Below are 12,690 nucleotides of genomic sequence, written 5' to 3' on the forward strand. Positions count from 1 at the left end.
CATGGTGATTAGAAGTGGATTGGGGCACAGAGAAAAGGCAGAACTGAACTGAGAGCAATATGCATTTGCCATAGAAAGCACTTGATTGGTATTCCAAGAACAACTGTCTGTTATTTAAAGGCAGCTGAGTCGAAAGGCAATAGCCTTTCAATCATATCAAGGAGGCAGCCGCATGCTTGGTACTTATCAGGCTAGTTCCATCACTTCTGAATTTGCAAACCATATCAGTCTACCAGGTCTCGGGGAGCTGTTGGTGAAAGAGTTTACTGTTTCTAAATGTACACGCCATCCCCCTTTAAAAACAGTCCACCAAGAAGGTGAGTCACTCCCAGAAGATTGGTAACATCATTTCAAAGAGCTGGCTCACCTTCAGCCCTTCTAAATGCACACAACTTTGCTTTGCTTTGCATTACCTTTTCTTTAATGGCACCAGGGAACAATCGTTAAGACAAACTAGCAAAACTGTCTGTTTCTTTGGTAAGGCCATGCTGATGGCATCCTTCATCTCTGGCTCATTTTTTCCAGGATGGAGGCAAAGGTGTTCTTTCAAAGACAGGTCTCCCTGGATATGCTGACCGTGGAAGAGTCATACTCTTTCTTTGCCACCGAGCTTCTGGCTGTAGGTTCACCCATCCATCAGAAGATGCAGGAAGGAGAAGAAAACGGAACACACCATTCTCCTGCAAGTAAGATACTGTTGCGCTTTCAGAAGTGTTTAAGAAATATCTTTGTTTCATTGAAAACAAAGGTAATATAAGCTAAATGTAAGTGAAACAGGCAAGTCAATTCATCCCTTTGGGCGTGAGCTTTCTATTAAATAAAACAGGAGCATCAGATTAGGGGATGGTTAAGCTCTTTGAGGATAACATCGTACCATCAGATGAAAATGATTATTGGAGCAGGGTGTTTGCCGGTGAATGAAACAGAGCTGTGGGCATGAAGGTGGAGAGGAAGGAGGGGGTTAGACTCAATGTGTTCAGCTGTTTCTATGGGTAGGATCTCTCCCAAAAGTTCTATGTCTATGATTTGTCTTTAAGGGAGTCTTCACCACAGTTCTCTAGCAACTGAATTTGCTTTCAAGTCAAACTTGTTCTTGGTTTTGGCTTGCTTTTTACCTGTCACTCATGCATTAACTTCTGTTACCTAACAGACCACCTCCAAAATATCCTAATTAGCTCACAATTCTATTGTGTATCTGGGCAGTCCTGGTCTGGTCCAGCTTACCTCCACACTGCTGGCCTTCCTCATGCAACTGTGGTTTCCAGCAGCTCAGCTGGTGACTGGATGGTCTAAGGTGACCTCTCGTAAATGCTGGTGGCTCGTGCTGTTGATTGATTGGTGCTGTTTGCCACTGCTAGCTATTCGCTTGATGACAAAGGTGCCTGGGTCACATGTATCTCATCACTCAATAGATCCACTTGGACACCTTCATGGTAGTCAAAGAGCTATTTAAAGAATAGCAAGAGAGGCTAAATCCCAGTGTACAAGCATCTTTCAAGCATCTGTTTACATCCTGTTTGTTATTTCTCATTGACCAAACCATGTCACGTGGCCAAACCATGAGTCAGCGTGGGAGGGGATGCCACAAAAGTGTGGCTGTAGGAAAGAGATGATTATGGCCATTTCTGCAAACACAGACCACACCTCTCAACCATGATCCTGCCATGATGAAAATTACAATAATTATAGTAACAATTCACTAGACAAATCTATCTTCCTCCATTCCTAAAGAAACATAATGATAATAAGAAGGATGGCAGTCAGAATAATGCCCTCCTTCCAAAGATATATATTAGCACATCCTCATCTCAGCAATCTGTGAAAATGTTACCTTATATGGCAAAAGGGACTTTGTAGATGTAATGAAGTAAAGGACTTCGAGATGGGGAGAGTTTCCTGGATTATCTGGATGGGCCCAGTGTAACCACAGGGTCCTTAGAAGAGAGAGAGAAGAGGACAGTTGGAGAAATGCTGATAATGGAAAAATGGGTTTAGATTTTGGGGACCTTCAGAGAGACCTGCACTGCTGGCTTTGAAGATGAAGGAAGGCAGCCACAAGCCAAGGGATATAGGCAGCTTGAAGAAGCTGGAAAAGACAAGGAAGCAGTTTCCTGTGGAGTCTCCAGAAGAAGCCATAGCCATGGCAACATCTTAATTTTAGCCCAGGGAAACTTACGCTGGACTTTGATATGATAGAAAGGTGAGAGAATATGTTTTTGTCATTTTAAGTCACTAGGTTTGTGGTAAGTTGTTATAATAGCCTTAGAAAATGAATGCAGGAAATCAGGGAAAACAGAGTGCTCACCAAATGCTGGAGTATTTGACCAGCTCATCCTCCTCCAGCATCACAGGGGCAATAGCCGACAGTCACCAAGGGCATTTCGTCAAAGCAGAGCAAGCAGAAATCCTGAAGCATAGGATCCCCGAAAATTCCCAAAAGTGAATGCAGGCAGGGGGACCCTCAAGGAGACAATTCCATGGTCCTAGAAACACCTAGCAAGTCTCATTTCTTCTGAGACACCGCCACTGAAACCCATCAGGTAAGAAACAATTTAATGCTAAATTGCAGATAAGTTTACAGCAAGGTCTAGATTATGCGACATTTAAAAATATCTTTAACATTGTGATGTTCACACTGAAAAGAGAAAACATTTTGTCTTCTTACAAGTCCACAAAATCTAGCCTGGATCCAGAATATCTGAAGTTTTCAAAGTTCAGAGCCAGGAGCCTTTTTTCTTTTCTTTACTTTCTTAGTTGCTGCACATTCCTGCGGTGTGCAGGCTCAGTGATTGAGGCTCACAGGCTTAGTTGCCCCCTCGGCTTGTGGAATCTTAGTTCCCTGACCAGGAATTGAAGCCGAGTCCTCAGCATTGGAAGGCAGATTCTTAACCACTGGACCACCAAGAAGTCCCAAGGAGCCTCATTTTAGATTGGTCCCAAGAACTCATCCAAACAACCTTGAAAATTCTCCTGTGGGTACAACAAAGACCTGAGATTCTTTCTTCTGACCTTAATGAAATTCAGAGGCATTTATTGATCACCTAATATGTTCCTAGCTTCTGAAAGATCTATCAATTACTAAAGGTCACTAGGAAAGCCAGTTAGAGGTGTGACTAGAATACAGCTTTCCAGAGTTCCAGCCCAGGGCCACTTGTCAAGAAAAGTCTCTAAATGGTTCTATTTATTAATTATGTCTGCCTACTTCCTAAAAAGATTTGTGGTAGCAATTTTCTAATTAAAATTTGTTTCTAATCTCTTTCTAATCTTGTCTTTTTGGCTGCATTTCAACCCCCTTGTACTTAATCAACTTTGAATAGTAACATGTATTGAGTCTGTATAAAAATATTAATTAGCTTTAAAATTAAAATGTACATATACTTATTACACATGTAATATGTATGGATGTATTTGTAAGCCTGTTGAAAGGGCTAGTGATAACGGTTCATTATGAGGCTAATTAAAACCATTCTTTTGTTAGTGATTACCTGTCAAATTTGCTGCCTTAAAAAAATTACATTTCAAAGGAGTCACAGTCCAGTCAAAATGAAGACACATAAAGAAAGGAAAATTCAGTACATTAATATTTCAAAATCACATTAACCAATCTGAAAACAAACATTTTCGTAAAAGAACACAGTTTGCCTAGTTATTAAAGTGTCACTACATATAGTATAAGTTTCAATGTCAAAAAAATATATGTCTGTTTATCTTGTTAATTCAAGGATATTGACGGTGCTCATGTGGGAAATATTATACATGATACCATTTTGTACTTGTGCATGTGGACACCTGTGTGTGTATGTACGTGCATGTATGTGGTTCTTGATAATTGTATAACAGTGTCTCATCCTCATGTGATTCTCACATTACTTTTCAGCTTGGTTATCACAAGTCTTCCATCTTGGAATTGTGTCAGGTTTTTCTGAGAGCACAGTAAAAAATTTTTAATATTAGTGATGAAAATAATTATATAATAACATTATATTAATAATGAAAGAGTGATTCATTCAATCCACAAATGTTAACTAAACATCTATCACTAGATTCTGAGTTATTTTTCATTATTTTCAAACTTAAAGATAAATTTAACAACAATGTGTGTACTTGGTATTATTATCTGCATCGATTGTGTTTGAGGTAGTAATGTTAAATCATTTGAAATTAGTAAGTACACACACCCAAGCTCTGAGAGCATGGAATTGTTAAGTCTCTCTGGGAAACATCACTGAAAATAAAAGTTTTTTGAGGTGAAGGGCCAGAACCATCATGAAAGAACACCCCAAGGCTTCATTTTACACTTGCACCCACCTCATGGGAAAGATTGCAAAAGGAGCAGCCAACCCGCTGAGCATTACCTGACCCACAGACTGACCAGCTGACTGACCAGTCACACAGACCCTTAATGTGGATGGAGTTTGTTGAAATCGGTCAAACTGGTTACTCTGTGATTGTCCTCAAAAAAGTTACTTAATCTAATTTCTCCTCCAGACAATATGTTTGAAATATTTGGAGAAAAAACTTAACAAATCTTGATGTGGAATTGCTTCTTTTTCCATCTCTTTGGCTGGTTCATAGCCACCACGGGCCCCAGCCCCTGCAACTCGTTCTCAGAGCTTTCCGGGGTCCTTGAGGACTCCTTAGCCCCGCTCACACACAGCCAGCGGCACCACAGCGCACTGTCAGATGTGGCTGGCTGTCCCTGCTGGGCACGGCGGCTCCCCAGCTGGCACTGTTATCACCTCCACGTCCCCAGAGACCTGTGGTGATGTATGTATGGGTGTGGGGGGGAAGAGGCAGGGGTCAGGAGGAATCCAGTCTCTCCTTACATTACACTCCCTTTTAAAAAGTTCCAAAGTCATCCCATGGAGATATCAAAAAAACATCCCTTTCCACTCTGTGTTTAGAATCTACTCTCTCCATAAGGCCAGACCAGGATGGAAGCCAGATCTGGGTAACAGATACTATGATAAACCCAGCATCTTGTGATAGGTGTTCAGTAACACTTTGTGAATTGAATGAATGAATGATTCTTTCATTATGACGCTGGAGAATTTACCACTGCGTTAAGCTTGTCTGCCTGTCTCTTACTTCCCTTCGAATGGAATCTCTGCCAGAAAATTCTGAGGTCCTTTATTCAAAAAGATCTCTGGTGGCCAGCCCACCATACATCCAGACATGTTCCCCAGCAGCGAATGTAGTGCACAGTACAGACTTTTACTGAACTCCTGAATGCCCATTATACTTCTCATGCACTCTAAGATACACATGCTAAGAACCAAGAGCTTGCTTGATCCACTACAAAGGCCTTTTCATGCCAGGAACCAGCATGACAGTTGAAATTACTTCTCTCTTTTGTACTTCATAATATCTGACAGTGAGGCAGCAGATGTCAACTTCTGTTTATATGAGTCCTGGTCTCTCAATAACAAGGATCCTTACATTTTCTCTATTAAACTGTTACATTTTACACAGTTTAGCATGAATTAAAATTTTGAATTTCAAAAACAATGATGGAAACAATAAACTAATTGCCACTTCCATCACAGTAAACCATGGGAGTAAAGGTGAACAGCTTAATTCACTAGTGATATAGAAGTAGAGCTCATTGTTGTCATTTTAAATTGCATTTGACTCTTCTTTTTTGTTTCATTTATTTTTATTAGTTGGAGGCTAATTACTTTACAGTATTGTAGTGTGTTTTGCCATACATTGACATGAATCAGCCGTGGATTTACATGGGTTCCCCATCCCGATCCCCCCTCCCACCACCTCCCTCCCCATCCCATCCCTCTGGGTCTTCCCAGTGCACCAGCCCTGAGCACTTGTCTCATGCATCCAAGCTGGGCTGGTGATCTGTTTCAGCCTTGATAGTATACTTGTTTCAATGCTGTTCTCTCAGAACATCCCACCCTCGGCTTCTCCCACAGTGACTGCTACTTCTTTTGCATGTTAACACATCTTAGCCTGAGAATGTGCACACAATACAGTGGACTCAAAGAGAAGTAAACTGTTCAGGGGCCACAAAGACACTGGAAAGAAAACCGGAATCTAGGTACATAAAGTAACTCTGTAGTCATAGAGTAGGAGAAAACCCACTTTTATTTGCTTTGAGACGTTTAGGAAATCATTATTAGATACTAATTAAAGAATGATTAATGCTAGTTACTTGATGACGGCTCTGTATGTCCAAATGAAATAACCAGACCGTGGAATGACCCACTTACTTCTACTCTAATAGTGGACGTGCCTGCAAATTGAAATTGTCATTCTATGAGTCTAGCTGATTATTGTGTCTCAGTTGATTGGTTATATCATACAGACACAGGCATATCTTTTAAGAACATACATTGATGCATGAATAAATTTGGATGGTTCAGCAAGTGGAGAGGCAGCAGCTGTAAATACATGAAAAGGCTTGACCTGAATATTCACCTGTCAATAGAGTTACACCTGTCAGGGCACGATGGGAATATGCTTAACATCTACCCTCCAGGTTGCTTATTTCAGTATCTACACCTAATTATGGCAGAGACTTAAAAGAAATGTTTATGTCAATTCCTACCCTCCCCCATATTGCAGATAAGCAGTCCAGGTGAGGAGCCATTAATTCTTTATTCTAAAATGTAGATGTTGACATTATTGTCTTAGTAAATGCAGTATCATTAAGAAAACGGTGTCCTTGTTTAACATTTCTTCTCATTGTAAGCAACTTTAGAGCAAGTATTGTTATCAGCCCCTCCTGATCCATTGAAGGTCCCAGAAAATGATTTAAAATTTTTTTTTCAAAAGAAAAAAAAGTAACTATTTATTTAAATATCAAGAATCTTGAACATTCATTATGAAAATACCTTCTGACACACAATACCACTCAGAGCCCACCACATATGGATAATCGTAAATACATTCATCTAGTGGAGGGCCTGTCGTGATGGGTGCAAGGACGGCCACTGGCTCCAAGCCTCACACTGGTGAAGAGGTCACAGTTAGCCTGGTGACATTACCTTCTAATGAGATTAGACCACTGTTCCTGAAAAACTCTGGCGTATCTTATTTTTTGACATATTTTGTCAATACCCCCAAAATCTCAGAAAATGGTGGTAGGTCCCTTGAACTATGAGAGGCAACAGTCTCATACATTTGGACCTGAAATGAGTTCAACACATGAGCTCAACATGATCAGCAGGATGGATGGGGCATCCCTTTAGCGTGTTCGCTTTGCTTATCCTTGTCAGTTTGGTTGAGAAACAATACCAGAATCCACAGGTCTGTAAGAAAATGCGCTTTCAAGAAGGGCAGATGCTAGCAGGGAGAAAAAGTACAGGAACACTAATCCATATTCCCATGGAAATGCTCTGGTTTCAATATTCCTTTTGAAAAAACGTAGCTTCTCTAGTAAGTTGGTCACACTCCAAGAGGAAGTAAGCTTGAAAGATAACAGAACTTCAAAAGCCAAATCGAAAAGACCAGACCCGAGGCAGTGAAGGGCATTCAGAAGAGAGAAGAGTTTTAACTCAGATTTCAAAGCATGTCCTCCCTCCTCTTTGAAAGTTTCTGAAACTCTCAGAGTTGCTGAAGATTTTCCCACCTGAGACATCTTTCATCAGAAAACCATGAAATAACAATAACAACAAAAATCTCTCCAGGTAGAATAAGAGGAAAATGTGAATTCAAGTAAGTTGCTGCTCATCTGCCTGTTCTTGAGCCTAACAGGTCATCTCCAAGAAAGTTGCTTGGGTGCTACTCATCTCACTGCAAATTAGCAGGATGCACATTCTACCATCAGTGGGATGGAGGCCCCAAACGCATGGTACCCAGCAGAAAGCATAGGACTTGGCAGGTTGCCAGAAATGTGTCTCCATGACCTGTTTGCCAGGAATGGTCAAAAACCAGGAGGAAAAAAATAGGCAGCGGGAACAAAAGGTGTAAATCCACATCTCAACACTTACATTCCTGCCTTTTTCATGCTACTTGCTTTGCCCAGAATCCTCTGTGGTTCTGCATTTACCTGGGTAGCCTTTGCTGACCCTTCATGGCTCAATTTCAGGCCTGGTGGCAGGCACAGAAACGTGAGGGTGCACGATGCTGGGTGCCCGCCCTCTAGGAGCTGCGTGTCAGCCTCACAAGTGGGCACGATGAACAATGCACAAGGAAAACAGTTATCTTAAGCTCACTGCCTGGCACCAGAAATGAACCAGCACACAATACAGGATACCTACCCCGGAGGAGCCGAGGGCAGGTGGAGTACAGAGGACAGGGAGCTTGACAGTGCATCATGCAAAGTGCCTACCCATAGTGGTTGAGTGCCAGGCTCTGTACTGGACCCAAGAAGCACAATGGTGCAGAATGAAGTGAGCGAAATGTGGAAAACTCAGCAGTGGCCACGGGACTGGAAAAGGTCAGTTTTCATCCCAATCCCTCGTGACTCCATGGACTGCAGTCCACCAGGTTCCTCCGTCCATGGGATTTTCCAGGCAAGAGTACTGGAGTGGGGTGCCATTGCCTTCTCCTATATGCTGAGTACATAATGCAAAATGCCAGGCTGGATGAAGCACCAGCTGGAATCAAGATTGCAACCTCAGATATGCCGATGACACCACCCTTATGGCAGAAAGTGAAAAGGAATTAAAGAGACTCTTGATGAAAGTGAAAGAGGAGAGTGAAAAAGCTGACTGAATACTCAACAGTCGAAAAACTAAAATCATGGCATCTGGTTCCATCACTTCATGGCAAATAGATGGGGAAATAATGGAAACAGCAAGAGACTTCATTTTCTTGGGCTCTAAAATCACTGCATGTGGTGACTTCAGCCATTAAATTAAAAGATGCTTGCTCCTTGGAGGGCTTCCCTGGTAGCTCAGACGGTAAAGCATCTGCCTACAATGCAGGAGACCTGGGTTCGATCACTGAGTTGGGAAGATCCCCTAGAGAAGGAAATGGCAACCCACTCCAGTATTCTTGCCTGGAAAATCCCATGGACTGAGGATCCTGGTAGGCTACAGTCCATGGGGTCGCAAAGAGTAGGACATGATTAAGCGATTTCACTTCACTTCACTTCTGCTCCTTGGAAGAAAAGTTATGACAAACCTAGACAGCATATTAAAAAGCAGAGACATTACTTTACCAACAAAGGTCTATCTAGTCAAAGCTACGGTTTTTCCAGTAGTCATGGATGTGAGAGTTGGACCATAAAGAAAGCTGAGCACCGAAAAATTGATGCTTTTGAACTGTGATGTTGGAGAAGACTCTTGAGAGTCCCTTGGACTGCAAGGAGATCAAACCAGTCAATCCTGAAGGAAATCAATCCTGAATATTCATTGGAAGGACTGATGCTGAAGCTGAAGCTACAATACTTTGGCCACCTGTTGCAAAGAAATGATTCATTGGAAAAGACCCTGATGTGGGGAAAGATTGAAGGTGGGAGGAGAAGGGCATGACAGAGGATGAGATGGTTTGAAGGCATCACCAACTCGATGGATGTGAATTTGAGCAAGCTCTGGGAGTTGGTGATGGACAGGGAATCCTGGTGTGCTGCAGTCCATGGGGTCGCAAAGAGTCGGACATGACTGAGCGACTGAACTGAATTGAGAGTGAGCAAGAGTCCAGACTCAGTTCTGGACGTGAGGAACAGATCAGTGCACAGTCCAAGGTTCCAACTCATTGCAGATGTGCACCAGGCTTCATGTGGTCCATAGGCGTGTGGTGCACTGTGCAATGTGCAACAATGCAGCTAATTTCCTTGAACCCCTTGGCCTGCTAATTACTTCTATACCCCTCTTTATACCCTAAAAATAAACATCACTTTTGAGTAAAATATTTACAGTGTTTTTTCCCCCCATGGACAATAAGCATATTGAAGGCATCAGTCAGACTTTGTTTGTGTTCATATTCCCAACACTGAGCACGGTGACCTCAAAAACCCCAAACCACCACCAGCAGTGATAACATAGATATGTGTGGCACTTGACCAAATTACTAAAGTTCTGCTCAAAACAATGTCAATGAACTTATAGAGAAATACTTTGTTTGCTGTATTGTACTTAGTATTTTGCATCCATGTTCATGAGTGAGTCTGTTCTTCAATATTCTTCCCTTGTACTATCTTTAAATGGTTTTTGTATCAGTGTCAAACTTGCTTCATAAAAAAAAAAGTGAGAAAGTTTTTCTTCCCATTCCATGTTCTAGAACAGGTGTCTGCACATTTTTTTCTATAATAGGTTGATAGTAAATGGTAGCAAATATTTTAGGCAATGTGGTCTCTATGGTCTCTGTTGCCACTATAGTCATCCTTCGGTATCTTCAGGGAATTGGTTTCAGGATCCCCACAGAGACCAGAATCCAATGATGCTCAAGTCCCTTATATAAAATGGCATGGACCAGTTGTACTCCAGCCTGTATCCATGCATCTGAATCCATGGATACAAGGGGCTGTGTGTACTCAACTTTGCCGGAAAGCAGCCATAAACAATAAGGGAGCAAGTGGGAGTGACTATGTTCCAATTGAACTTTAGGTGTTCCAATTAGTAACAGGTGGCAGACATGTTTAATCTCTGGGCCTTGGTTTGTGGATTTTTGATCTGGAATACTTTATACAGCAAGAGGGCCAAGTGGTCTTGGTGGTTTGGGAATGTCCCTATACTTCATCTTAGTGAAAAAGACGCTGGTGTTTCCCACTAAATAAGATCACAAGATGTTATTGGTTCATCTTGCATCTTCTTTGCCTCAGTTCTGGAATGACCCACTTCTCCAAGGAGCCAGTACCTTACTGTTTTAGGTATAGAGACTTTATAGTATGTTTAAGGTCTGGTAGAGTTAATTTCCCTTTGCAGCTATACTTTTATCATATTTTGTGACCGAATCTCTCCTGGTTCAGCCAACTACAGAAAAACAGAGACTAGGAGGGTACATGACCCAGAGGCAGACTTGCTCACAGAGACAGGGTCTGAGAGGAGGAAGCCCAGCCCCACAGGCCAAATGTGGGCACTAGTAACTTGAGTATGCAATATTGTGACCATGGGTCACATGTCCTTGATCTTGTCGAAGAGGATGATAGTTAACACCAGTGATATAAGGAAAGATCTGGCAGCAGTGGATCCAGGTGTGAAGGCAATCAGATCCACTCATGTTGGGTAAAAGCAAGTAGCAAGGATCTGCTCCAGGCAGGTTTTCTGTCCTTACAGAGGAAAGTTACCTGGCATGGACAAGGCAGAGCCCTAACTATAGAATTCAGAAGCTCAAGGTCCCTCCAACAGAGGGAGCAAGTAAGATACCCTTGGCAGAGCTGCCAGGAATCCAAGGAGAAAACCGAGACCCCAAAATAAGGCCCAAGCTGAGTTACCGAAACTGGAGCACAGGACAGAACTGGACAAGGAGTAAGTGGGGTTTAGGCTAAACTCCAGGTGTCAAGCTGGTGCTCCTAAGCTCCTCCTGCTCAATGTCCCAGTTAGTCACAGAGCCTAGAGGTGGGGTGTTACTCTAGCTTTGAAGGAAGGAGAGAAAACTTGGAAATCATCAAGATTAGACACAAGACAAGTCTTTGGGGTTGTCCTTAATTAGTCATGACCTTGACTGGGCCACTTTGCCTCTGGTCTACCAAGGGAATTGAATGAGATTGTATCTAAGGCAACTTCTAAGAGTCAGCTGACACCCAATTAAAAGCAATGGAGGGACTTCCCTGGTGGTCCAGTGGTTAAGACTGCATGCTTCCACTGTTGTGGGGGTTTGATTGCCTGGAGAATCCCATGGACGGAGGAGTCTAGCAGGCTACAGTCCATGAGGTCACAAAGAGTTGTACACAACTTCACTTTCACTTTCGGGGAACTAAGATCCCACATGCCTCATGGCATGGCCAAAAAAAAGAAACTAACAGGAACAATAAGACTCATGTTTCACCAACACATTTTATGTGCCACACATGATTTACATATTTACATACATTAAAGGGAAAGAAACAAATGCTTTTTGTTACCTACCAGTGATGCAAGTATTTAACAACCAACTCTCTTCAGGGGAGAGAAAAAGCTCTGATTTATATCATTTTCCAATATCTGAGGTACAAATATTCCCACTATGGTTTCAAGTTATCACCATGTAGTTGCTGAATTCAGGGTTGGGAAGAAATGCACAGTGAGACACCATCATATAGTGTTTTCATCCTACAGATAGGCTACAGATATCCTACAAATAGGCTCAGAATACAAATAATAATAAAATATAATGAACTGATTAGAAAGTGACGTTATGAGTATATGTGTGTTATATTTGTTTTTAATATAATTTATTTATATAAGTATATGTAGTTTTCAACAATGACTATGTTGAACAACTGGCTCTCAAAATTTCTGATAATTTATCAATCAGTCCTTGTTAACTGATAAGGGCCAGCTGCAGCATACTACTGATTATGACTTACTGTCTACTAGGGGCCATGATTGTCACGGTAGTTCTATTGTTTCATTAATCCTCATTGTGACTTTCTGAAATAGGAATTGTTTTTCTGATGAATAAAAGGATCTCAGAAAGGTTAAATAACCTACCCTAGGACCACACAGCTGCTATGGTTATGTGACCTTCACCCTCCAAATCCCCAAATTCTATTATCTCATGCTATCTCTCATAGAGCATTTTTATTTTAAATGGTTTTATTCTTGAAAAGAGTAGATTATGTTCCATGTAAAGCCAAAGCCCTCTGAT

The sequence above is a fragment of the Muntiacus reevesi genome, chromosome 19, assembly GCF_963930625.1.
Source record: "Muntiacus reevesi chromosome 19, mMunRee1.1, whole genome shotgun sequence".
Lineage (NCBI taxonomy): Eukaryota > Metazoa > Chordata > Mammalia > Artiodactyla > Cervidae > Muntiacus > Muntiacus reevesi.